Source organism: Puma concolor, chromosome C1, assembly GCF_028749965.1.
Source record: "Puma concolor isolate L17-30 chromosome C1, mPumCon1.1.hap2, whole genome shotgun sequence".
NCBI lineage: Eukaryota > Metazoa > Chordata > Mammalia > Carnivora > Felidae > Puma > Puma concolor.
Genome location: NC_141674.1, coordinates 199,094,247 through 199,106,986, shown reverse-complemented (window position 1 = coordinate 199,106,986; position 12,740 = coordinate 199,094,247).

Sequence of the window (12,740 nt, the reverse complement as noted above, 5' to 3'; positions counted from 1 at the left end):
GAACATTAACATAGTCAAAAATTCTGTCGGTTTTGTGTAAAAGAGCAGAAATGAAAAAGTAAAAGGAGAAATAGAAGATGACATCGAAAATGGGGATGTAAATTCAAAGAAAGTTTGTTTTGGTTTCTTCGTTTTAAGATAGGAGTTTACAGCATGTTCATGTGATGATGATCCTACTAGATAAGGGATAAGTGATGGTTCAAGAGAGGTTGGGGACATTTGTAGAAACGAAGCCCTTGAATAAAGAGAGTGGGAATGGGATCTATTGCATACACCTGGTGAGAATGTACAGAGAGGATGACTTTATCTTTTCTTTCAGCTTTATGGGGGTATAGTTGGCAAATAGAAATTATACATATTTCAGGTGTACAACTTGATGTTTTAATATGTGTATACACTGTGAAATGATCACCACAATCAAGCTGGTTAAAATATCTATCACCTCATATAGTTACTGTTTTTCTGCGTATAGTAAGAACACTTAAGATCTACTCTCTTGGCAAATGTCAAGCATACAATATAGTATTATTAACTAGAGTCACCATACTGTATATTAGATCAGAAGAACTTATTGATCTTGCACAATCAAAACTGTATACCCTTTGACCAACATCTTCCACTTCCCCCAACTCCTGGAAACCACCATTTTACTCTGTTTCTGTGAGTTCAACCATTTTAGATTCCATATATAAATGAGATCATGCAGTATCTATCTTTCTGTGTCTGGCTTATTTCATTTAGCATAATGTCCTCCAGGTTCATCCATGCTATCACAAATGTCAATATTTTCTTAATTTTTTAATGGCTGATGATATTTGTGTGTGTGTGTGTGTGTGTGTGTGTGTGTGTAACATTTTATTTATCCATTCATCTGTGTACAGACACTTAAGTGGTTTCCATATCTTGGCTATTAGGAATAATGTTGCAATGAACACAGAGGTTGCATATATCTTTTTGAATTAACTAATTTTATTTCCTTTGGATACACACCCAGAAGTAGAATTGCTGGATCATATGGTAGTTCTATTTTTAATATTTTGAGTACTCTCCATACTGTTTTCCATAATGGGTGCATCGATTTATATCCTTACCAACAGCATACAGTGTTTCCTTTTTTCCACATCCCTCTCCAATACTTTTAGCACTCTTCTTTTTGATAATAGCCACTCTAACAGGTAGGAGATGATAGACTGACTTTAGATAACATCCATTGCAACAGGAAGGAAGGTAAAGTACCTGATAGAGACAGTGAAGTATACATTCGGTGGTGGGACCATATAGATGTTCTTTAGCAGAGAAAGAACTGCTACTTTAGCAGGGAAATATGAAGTAGGGGCATCACCTAAAGTAGAGAAGAGCAGGGAGTGTTAGAGATCCTAAGGAGAAAGGATAAGTGATAAAATAGACATTTTGGAAGTGGAAGGGTAAACTGAATTGGGATATGTAATAGGATCGCTAGAAGCAGCATGGGCCTACTGTGGGTGGTGGTCATACATCTGAAGTGAGACAGGTCATGTTTTGTCAAGTCATGCCCAGCTTCTCAGAGTGAAGCACAGAATAGGTAAAAGTTGGAATTGGCCAGAGTGGAGTTTTGTCAGACAACTATACAGTGAAGGAAGAGAGGAAATGTCAAGGGATTGTGTGAAGAGTGTTTATAATGATGGACCATATCTTTTATTCTGGGTAAGAAGGGAAGAAAGGATGTGAAGATAATGAAACACAGGCAAAAGTTGATAGGATCAATCTCCCCATAGAATTGAAGAATCTTTGGATGTTGAAAGTAATTAACTGAAAATAAATAGAGGTGATCACAAAATGGGGTACTTCAAATGTAAGTTTTTGAAATCTGTGGTTGATGTCCACAATAGGACCTAGGATATGACCTGGGGGCAGGTAGCTGAGGGAGGTGAGGACAAGATCACTGGGCACGAGGAGGTCAAGGTACAGAGAACCAGAATATTGAGAGAATTCTGCATAGTGTAAGTTACATGGATATCAAAATCACCAAGGATGATTGAAGACACTCGGTGAGCTACTTGCTAAATTTTCACTGAATGAGGAGGAGTGACCTCGATGTCTGCACATGATTGGAACAGAGAGGGGCTATGATAAGAGGTTGTCGTAAGGCATGAACCTCAAAGAAGCTGGGACTTTTGTTTTTATTTGTTTTTATGGAAGCAGGTAGTGGTGGGTTGAAAAAAAATGGCAAGAAACAAATGAACATTTACCTCACCCTCTAGATTTATGGAATGTAGGAAAAAAATAAATTGCCTTTTTGGAGACTACAGGGACTACAGTATCTGCAAGGGCAATCAGGTTTTAGAGCAGCAAAATGAAGAAAATATTTAAAGAATTTGAGAATCCTGGAGATTATGTTGATGAGTTACCAGGAATTTCAGAGGGTACACTGGATGGACTTGAGAGAAAAAAAAAGAGCAGAAGAGTGCTCTAGATTAGGGGGTATTAAAATCCAGGAGGATGAGTTCAAGTAATGATAGATGACTTGTGGTCCAGAAACAAGATTCTGTTATCTGCAGAAAGGATTGCTCAGCCCCCTCATCATTTTGGGAAGTAGCAAAGAAAGGATGAAAGGTGAAAAGAGGGATTTAAGAGTTTGTGATAGCAGTACTAAACAAGAAAAATTTAGATTTAATCAATATGCCTGATGAGTTAACAGAGAGCTGAAATTTCAGTACTACAATTTACTAGTAGGATCCTGTAGTAAGTAGTTAAAAACAAAACAAAACCACAAAAACAACAAAAAACAACTGCACCAGAATTATGACCACTGCATTATCAGAAATTATTGGAAACTTATTTGGAAACCTATTATGATAAGCTATTTATATCCATTACTCACTTTAATTTTAAAAGCAACACTGTAAGTAGGTCTAATAATCTCCATTTCACAGTTAAACAAAACAAAACAAAACAAATCCAAAACAAGGGTCAACAAATATTTGAACTTAGAGTTCTCTGACTCCAAAGTTAATGCTGAAGTGAATTGTGAGGGAATGAAAATTTAGAAGATTTGATGGTAAAGGAGGACTGAAAGTCGGCTTCCACAAATTCAACTTCACAAACGTCAAGTATCCATACTTTAGCATTGCACCCAGCCTTGAGATTGACTAATAAAATTTGATGTTTGCCCAAGAGGAGCTCAAAAACTACTGGGAAAAACTTGTAAACCAAAATTATAGTCCACTGTGACAAGTGCAAAGATAAAAAAGCCTGTATTTAGACAGTGGTAGTAGAAAGGAAGAAATTACTAGTCTTGTATCAGAAGGATTTTAAGGGACCAAAGTTTTCCAGATAGGCAAAGGATGTAGCACACTCTAGAAATGGCCGATGTGAGGGGCGCCTGGGTGGCGCAGTCGGTTAAGCGTCTGGCTTCAGCCAGGTCACCATCTCGCGGACCGTGAGTTCGAGCCCCGCGTCAGGCTCTGGGCTGATGGCTCGGAGCCTGGAGCCTGTTTCCGATTCTGTGTCTCCCTCTCTCTCTGCCCCTCCCCCGTTCATGCTCTGTCTCTCTCTGTCCCAAAAATAAATAGAAACGGCCGATGTGATTAAAGACACAGATGGATTAGTTAGGCTTGAATTAAAAGAGAGATCCATTGTAGGGGGAAAAAATATAAGGATTAGTGAAGATATAGTTACATGTATGATGGGGCAGGGGCAATGAGAAAGTTAGCTAAAGAAAGATTATCCTTGGGGCACCTGGGTGGCTCAGTAGGTTAAGCGTCCGACTTCAGCTCAGGTCACGATTTCACCGTCAGTGAGTCCGTGAGTTCAAGCCCTGCGTCGGGCTCTGGGCTGATGGCTCAGAGCCTGAAGCCTGCTTCCGATTCTGTGTCTCCCTCTCTTTCTGCCCCTCCCCCGTTCATGCTCTGTCTCTGTCTCAAAAATAAATAAACGTTAAAAAAAAAAAAAAAGAAAAAAAAAGAAAGATTATCCTTTAAAATTATAGAAGTTGTATATTTTTTTCTCATAAAAGCAAACACTCTGATAGGAAAAAATAAAATAAAATTTCTGGCCAGAGCTTTTCTTATCTTTAGTTATCACAAATATGTTTTATCCCCACTACACAAATGAGGAGAAAGGAGACAAAGGTCCAAATCTATTTGACTCTGAAGTCCCTGGCTTTACACCTCCCACAAAGGGGATTCCCCCAAATATCATAGCATTTATAAATCATTTGGCCAAGTTGGAACCAGTGCCAAAAAAGGAAGAAACTGGGAAAGAAAAACACAAAAATGAAAACAAAAATAAATCATACAGTAACACAGGATTTTATAGGTAAAAATACAGATTGCAAACAATTTTAATTCATCATTATGAACACTAGCCTAGTTTGTGTAAGTTCCAAGAATATAAAAAGGTTATAACATTATCTATATTTTGTGTTAGAAAAATAATATATATAAAAATAGTTTAATTATTTATGCATTCATTATTTCAACAAAAATTTGTTTACGAATGAGTTAATATGTATAGGACAAAAAGGTTCACAAAAATTTCATGTAAAAATGAGTAAGACAGAATCTCTGCCTTGCAGAAACTCACAGTCAAGTAAAGAAGACACAAACAAACAAGTAATTGATGTATAGAAAATGCTCTGAAAGCACATGACAGAAATCCTTAGCTTGAGGATTGCTCTGTACTAGAAAATAAATGGGAATTATCCAGCACAAAGTAGATGCTCATAAAGACTGTAAATGTTGCCCTATAGATGTGAGTGGAAGGGTGAGTTTGTTTATTTTTTTTTTTCTTCTGAGCTTTGGCTTATTTGGCTAGAATATCAAGGAGACAGGATCTTGGTATATTCATGTCTTAATTGCCCAGGTGATTCCTTGGAAGAGACAAATTTGGGAAGCATGAGTTAAAACAGTGGTCTTTTTTTAATGTTTACTTAGTTATTTTAAGAGAAAAAGAGCATGTCCAAGTGGGGGAGAGGCAGAGAGAGAGAGAGAGAGAGAGAGAGAGACTCTATGCCATTAGCACAGAGCCTGATGCGGGGCTCGATCACATGAACCATGAGATCATGACCTGAGCTGAAATCAGGAGTTAGATAATTACCTGACTGAGCCACCCAGCTGCCCAAGGCAGTGTTTTTTAACTACAGGCACATACTACAATCATTTGGGGAGCTTGAAAAAGATTTCTGCCTGGACTCCATTCCAGTCCCTTTGAACTAGAATCTCTCTCGCATTAGTATTTTTAAAATAGTGCCCAAGTGATTCTACTGTTCACCCACTATGGAAAACCACTGCATTTAGGGATTGGCACAGATGGGACAGCCTATGGTGGAGGGTTAAGAGAGCACAAGTGCAAGAACAATGCTAGAGGTAGGAGAAAATGCAAGAAAAAGTCACATTTGTAGCATTAAAGGGGCCTCTCAAATAGGAGCCAAGATGTGATTAACTGTTAAATGTCACACAGACATTAACATGGCCACTGGATTTGGTTATTACAAGGTGCTGCTGACACTGATGAGGGGGTATTCAAAGGACTGTGGAACAGAAGTCAGATTGCAGCAGATTGAGGACTGAATGCAGGAGAGAAAGTGAAGAGAATGAGAGACAGGGAAATAAAACAGATTATTCTTTCAAGAAATTTGCTTTGAAAGGAAATGGGGAAGGTGAGAATTTTGAGTGGGATTGAGAGTTTGTCAGGAAAGGATAAATGGCGAAGATGAGACCCAGAGCATAGGAGAAATTATTAGGAGAAAAGAGAGTTCTTGAAGATTGGTGTGGATATAGATGTTGTGGGTAGGAAGGAAAGTTGAAGGAATCCCCACCAAAGGAACTCATTTATGCTGACTGATTAATTCAAAAAGCTGAGGAGGGGGTAGGGGGTGAAGGGTGGTATGGACGAACAAGTGGGTAATTTAAAGAAGTTGGGGAGAATGAGACTGAATTAAGGGAGAAGTACAAAGGCCTGTTCAGCACATTAATGACATTGCCTTGGTAGGAGACCTTAAAATGAACCAATTATGCAATTTTATTCAGCAAAGTTCTGAAGTCTGAGTATAGAAGCCATCACTGGATAAAAGAATTAATTCAGGATAGGTGTATTATTTAACAAGCAGAGCAGATATTAGGAATATCAGCATTTCTGCCCTCATAATATCAGGTACCATATAAATGATAACAGAAGTGACCTTCCCAGAGCCAGTGCAAGAAGGAATGGCTTCTGGGGCACCTGAGTGGCTCGGTCAGTTAAGCATACAACTCTTGGTTTTGGCTTAGTTCATGGCCTCATGGTGGTGAGATCAAGCCCTACATTGGGATCTGAGCTAAGCGTGGAATCTGCTTGGGATTTTCCCTCTCCCTCTCTCTGCCCTCCCCACCCTTGCTCGTGCGGCTTGCATGCAATCTCTCTCTCTCTCTCCCTCTCTCTCAAAATAAATAAATAAATAAATAAATAAATAAATAAATAAATAAATAAATAAAAAGGATTGACTTCCTAGAAAAACATTATATGGATGAATGGGGGGTTATTAAATATTAGGCTTAAAGAGAATGAAGAGTGTTAAGAAAAGTTGAATGGTAACGATGCTGAGACCATAAACATGTCAGTTAAGCTGGCAACAGTGACCAGTTTGGAGCAGATTTATGAGTGTAGAAGAGAAGATATAGGCAAGGCCCAGTGGTGAAAGGGATAAGGAGACTTGGACTCTGGGATAAGGAGATACAGACTGAATCCTATCAGTGGTGAAAAGCCACTGTCTGCTTTTTATGGTTGAAAATGGTATACAAAACTACACTTAAGGGGGTTAATTTGGCAGCCACCTGTATGGTGCATTTGGATTTTAGAGTTGATCTCCCAAGTTTCTTTTGGTTCCTGCTATCGAGCTTCTTTAGTAATTTACTCTCCCATTCCTTGCAACCATTATTATTTAGCACCTTGTACTCCTGCCTTCACCACTATCATCATAGATTTTCTCAAACCTCATTCTCTTTGCTCTCTCTGCTTCATTCCACAACTATTGAAATTTCCTCCTCCCTTGGCGTCTGTCCTGCTTCCGTTCCTATTTATCAGGCTGTTCTTTTTATTTCCTTTTTAAACTCTCTTCCTTCCTCTGCCCTCCTAATGCAGGTATCAATCTGGACCCTCCGCTCCTCTTTGTCTTCTTCTGAGGACATTTCCCCTTTATGGCTCAACCACCTCTGTGTAGATGACACAAATCTATACCTCCAGCCATCACTACTATCCTGAGTTCTGGACCTGAAATTTCAATTTCTCATTTTAAATCTTCACATGGGTCCCTTCTGTCCCTTAAACTCAGCATTTCTAAAACAGAATTATCCTATTTCCCACAAAATAACTTTCTTTCCATGCCCATAAAATTCTCTGCTTTTTGTTGTTTCTAAAAAAAATTTTTTTTAACGTTTTTATTTATTATTGAGAGACAGAGAGAGACAGAGCATGAGCAGGGGAAGGGCAGAGAGAGAGGGTGACACAGAATCTGAAGCAGGCTCCAGGGTCTGAGCTGTCAGCACAGAGCCCAATGCAGGGCTCGAACTCACGGACCGTGAGATCATGACCTGAGCTGAAGTCAGATGCTCAACTGACTGAGCCACCCAGGTGCCCCTGTTGTTGTTTTTATAACTTTGTACCCCCTAATAACATCATATCTGGGTTGTCGTTGTAGTTTCTTAACTGGTTTGTTAGATTCCGGCTTTTTGTTCCTTTGATTTGAGCTGTGCACATTGACAGATAAAGCTTTCTGAAAAGTTTTATTCATATATTCCAACTGGCCCCATTCACTATGAACCCTCCATTGTTCATGGACTGAAGTCCAAATGCTTACACTCTTTTGCTTCTGCTATCTGTCACCATTTATCTTGCAAATCATTTGTTCTTTAGCGGCAATAATATTTCTGCTGATCTTTATGGTTTTCTGTACTGTTTCTGTTTCCTAAATTGAGTTCTATTACACCCTCATCTTTATTTGCTTATTTAATAAGAAAGCATTTTCCAACATTTCCCATATTCTTACAGGAGGTAAGTGCTTCACACTTGATAATTACCTGCCCTACATTTTCCCCTGTCTACCTCAAATACAAGGTGTTCCAGACTCAACTCCCAAATGTGATTGTTTCCTGAAAGTGAATGTGACATTGCTAATAAAAGTGTATTTCTTTTTACGTATAATATTTTCATAAGAACATATGCTCTACTAGTAATTTTTGGTCTGCTGTTTGTCCCCCCTTTCTTTAAAATGGCTTTCTAGGTGAGTAGTCAGTGAGGCAGACATCTATCCATGTTACTACTTTATTATACAAATTATTGCACACATAGCAAATGGTGTACTTTGGGGCCTCTTAGCCTTTCTGGTGGCACAATAGTTCAATTTCTACTTACTTAAGTGAGAAAGGACTCTTTTATGTGTACCTCCATTTGATACTTAAGTTCCTATTCTTTAGCTAATATTTCAAAGCTGCTTGTGCTTCTGTGTTATGTGAAGAAATGATTACAGATGCACCCATGAGACTTTTGTACTCTGCAGGGTCCAGAGAGAAAGGAGGCTCTGATTGGAACCCTCCTGGTTCTGGATACTTCTCTTTGTACCGAGGCTGTGTTTCTACATAAGTATTACACTGAACTTTCTTTTATTTAGCTCCCTCAGTTGCTTTTCTAATCATCTGAGTTTTAATACATATGATTTCCATGTTTTTTTCTTCCTGTAAAATATATTTTTAACAACTGCTTGAGTTTTATAACTTAAATATTTATTTCGGCCTACTTTTTTCTGCCAGACTTTAAATGCTGTTTTCAGTTATCACCTTTCCTGCAAGTCACATGCTGCTTCTTGAATGTTGTAAAAAAAGATTCAGAACATGGGGAAAACGGACTGATTTACAGAATAGTAGTTAGTATTGCAACTTTTTTTGCCACTAAATATATTTTTTTTCCTTTCTAACATAATTATAAGCTTCATGTAAATAATAATCAATCATATTGCATAGTTCTTTGTAGCTGTCACCAGCACTTAAAAGGGCTATATAGACAGTGAACACTCAGGAAATATCTGTTGGCTTTTTGGTTCAAGAACACAATCTACCAGTGTTGAAAAGTGACTTTTCATAACCAGCAACTTCAAATCAATCACGTTAATTTACTGAATTTAGAATTTAACCAACACTTCATTAAAAAAAATTATTTCCTAGAACAAACCCTTGTTGGTTTCTCTCCACGTCTCCTAACATATAAGGAATTCTGGTTTGATCTTGACTGTTATCTAGATCTCTGTGTTAATAGGGAAGGAGTGTTAACTTGTCCTGCTTATTATTAATAATAATTTCATCTAGGACCATACAGCAAGGAAATCAAGAACAGTCTTGTTCCCTGAAGTTATAATAAATAGATTAAAACAATTCCAATCTGCATATCTATAATTTGGGGAGATTAGACTAAAGCTGTAGGCTCTTTAGGGTATGAGTGTATACTTTAAAACTTTTTAATTAGGGAGCTTAATCAAAACAATTTTCCTTTTGCTAATAAATAAAAGTGTAATAACAGATCCTAGAAAGAAGAAGTAGAAATTGCTTTGGAATGCTGTATTTGAGTATGTACTTAACGTTTTTAATTAATAATTTAGGTAGCATTATAACTTACTTGAAAAGTTATTAAAATCACATGAAATCTATGTAAAATAATTGCTACACAATAGAAAAATATACAAATAGACATGATTCTGCAGAATCTGAAGAGAGTTTTTAAAAAGCAAAAAAAAAAAAAAATAGAAAACTTCTAGATATGGATTTAGAAATTTAGAAAATATTTTATACTAAAATTTTAATTTAAATTTCAATTCAATATGGAAAAGTACTGGTTGCAAATAAATCATCAACCCATAAATATTTTAAAGCCTCTGCTAACCCTGTGCTTGCTGCATGAAAAATAAAAGTAAAAGAAAAATCCTTATTCTCATGGTTTATTCCCATTAGAGAAAAAAAAATAAAATAAAAGGATAAAGTGTTAAAAAATAAAAGTCTTATTTAAAAATTGCCTTGAGATTAAAAACAGAAGAGACAGCACAGGCCAGTATTTATCCACGAACATACTCTTTGGTCTAGTTCTGTTTAAACATGCATCCTTCCCTCTTCCACTCCCTCCCTTCTCTCCCAAAGCATGGTTGAGCATCTTCTGCCTGTCAGGCCCTATGCTGGGTATAGGGTTACAAAGAAGAATGAAGCACAGTTTCTGTCCTTGAATGAGAAGCATAATTGGAATCTTCAGGAATCACCATTTGACAGCTTAAACATCAGAGAGCTGGGGCAAGGGTGAGTGTCTCTGTCACACCCACAATCTCTGGGTTCTCAGAAGGCTTTCAGCCCCACCCATGGTGTCTCCCAAGTCATAAGAGCTGTTGAGTAGGGATTGCAGCCTGCCTTATACAACTATACTGGGACATCTTATGGAACCTAGTCGAATTGTCTAATCCAGTCTGAGCTTCAGAATGGGGATAGTATCTAATTTAACTATTCAGGAGGCAATAGGGAACCTATAACAATTATTAAGTATGGAGGTGAAATTCGGACTCTAACTCCAGGCTATGTTGTCTTCAAGTCACTTTCATTAGGTTCTGACATATTCTGCACTTAACCAATCACCAAGTGTTGTTACTCCTCAACATCTGAAGAACAATGTAAATAAGCACAGGTGTAGAGTTAGGTGAAGGAAAGCCTACTGAGGATAAGGAATGTGCATCTTAAGGAAAACAAAAGCACTCCCTAAAATTACCATGACCTACAACTACAAAAAAAAAATCATATAGTCCCTGGAGAATAAGTAATCAGTAAAACTTACTGTAAAAGAAAAGATCTATGAAAATAGCTTTCCGAGAACAGCTCTGGGGAATACTATCAAAGATATTCCCATCCCAGTGGATGTGGTCAGTTGGAGGAGGATGTTAGGTGTCCCCTTATTCCCACAAACAGGTCAGAGTTTGTACGTGGGAAGGGTGGCAAGAGATTATTGTTTCAATTTTCTTTTATTTCAGGTGTGGTTATGTCTGGCTGCCTTGCTTCTCTTGGCCTTTCTGGTCCTGGTATTAATTCCAAGCACCAGATCTAGGGACTCTGCTTCTCTTCACTACCTTAATAGAAGAATTACTAGCTTTCCTCACTTAAAGTATGGTGATGTCTCAAACAGCCTAAAAAACTTAGCTTGTTTCCATCATTTAAAGTGTTTTTTATTATTTTTAATTTTTTAAAGTTTATTTAGAGAGAAAATATGAATGGGGGAGGGGGGCGGGGGGGGGGGGAGCAGAGAGAGAGGGAGAGAGAAGATCCCAAGCAGGCTCTGTGCTGTCAGTGTGGAGCCCTACGTGAGGCTCGATCCCATGAATTGAGAGACCATGACCTGAGCTGAAATCAAGTCAGAAGCTTAATTGACTGAGCTACCCAGGTGACCCTCTCATTTAAAGTGTTTTTAACTCTCTCATCAGATCCAGAGTTTTAAACCACATGTATGGGAATTTGGGCATGGATACTGGACCCTAGGGTATTTCCATCCTTCTAATTCTAGTTCCTGGAATCTTATAGGATTGATGAAATTATAGAGTGTTTTCTGAGCCTGTCTTAGGAGAAACTCCTAGGGCTCCATCAAATCCTAATGCTAAAATAATGGACTCAATGCAAAGGATGTCAGCCTGGTTCAATGCTCAAACAGGAAGCTCATATTAGAGCCTGTCTGAAAAGGGGAGTAAACTTAGTGCTGGTGACTTTAAATTGTGAGGATGGCTAGGAGGAGTGTAGAGATCTGGTTGAACCTGGCAGTTTGTTTACTCCTTATAAAAACATTAGGTGTCAGGGCAATGGCTCAAAGGAAATGACTCTCACACATTCCTTTAAGTAGGGAGAATACATAATGCTGGTTCCTTCTATACCATATTAGGAATATGCTAAGGGTCCCTGGGAAGCAGAAAGGGGTCATACAAAACACAAAGGACTTTCAGCTCATAAAGTGGGTTAATTTCAGTGAGAATGGGTTGGGAGAAAAAAACAAATGTGCAGGCAATCAGGAAAGGTTTGAGGAAAACAGGGAGGGGCACTTTACCTAGGAACCTGAGACTCAGCAGCTCAGACTTACCAGCTGAGACTCAGCTGGTAAAAGGGATTGGCTGGAGAAAGCCTGCCTTTGAGGGTGGGGAAGTGGATAATTAAGAATTCTTTAAAAATCCGAATCTGGAAAATGACCTTTTTCTCTACACTGGAGCATTTGTCTCTGATGCACCCTTGGGCAGGTGCTGGACTGCTTTAGCAAATTGTGTTAGTTCTGGATTTGTGAGATGGAGCTTAAAAACTATTAAGGTTTGGGTGGAGCACTTAAAGAAACATCTTTCTTTATTTTAAGTTATGTAATTCAAGTAATTTTGCTTGTTCTTTCAGTGAGAGACAAAAATAGAGACCATTTCTTAGGTATTTATGTCTTCCGGTTCTACTCATGTTTTTATTTCCATTTTAACAACTTGGCTTTATTTAGGTTGTAATATTATAGATGATCTCAACACATCTTAGGAGGTGGCAGGTAAATATAATTCAGTAAGAATAACTTTTATTTTGTGTGCGTGCTGATAAGTTGTGTGGAGCCATAACTACCCTGAAAGTTAAACAGATTACTTTGAGGAAACAAAACTAAGATTATACTGTAATCACTTAGTCAATGCTCTGGTTGCTCAGGCAAAAAACTTAGTCATTCTTGCCTCCTTCCTTTTCCTCACGCTTTGCATT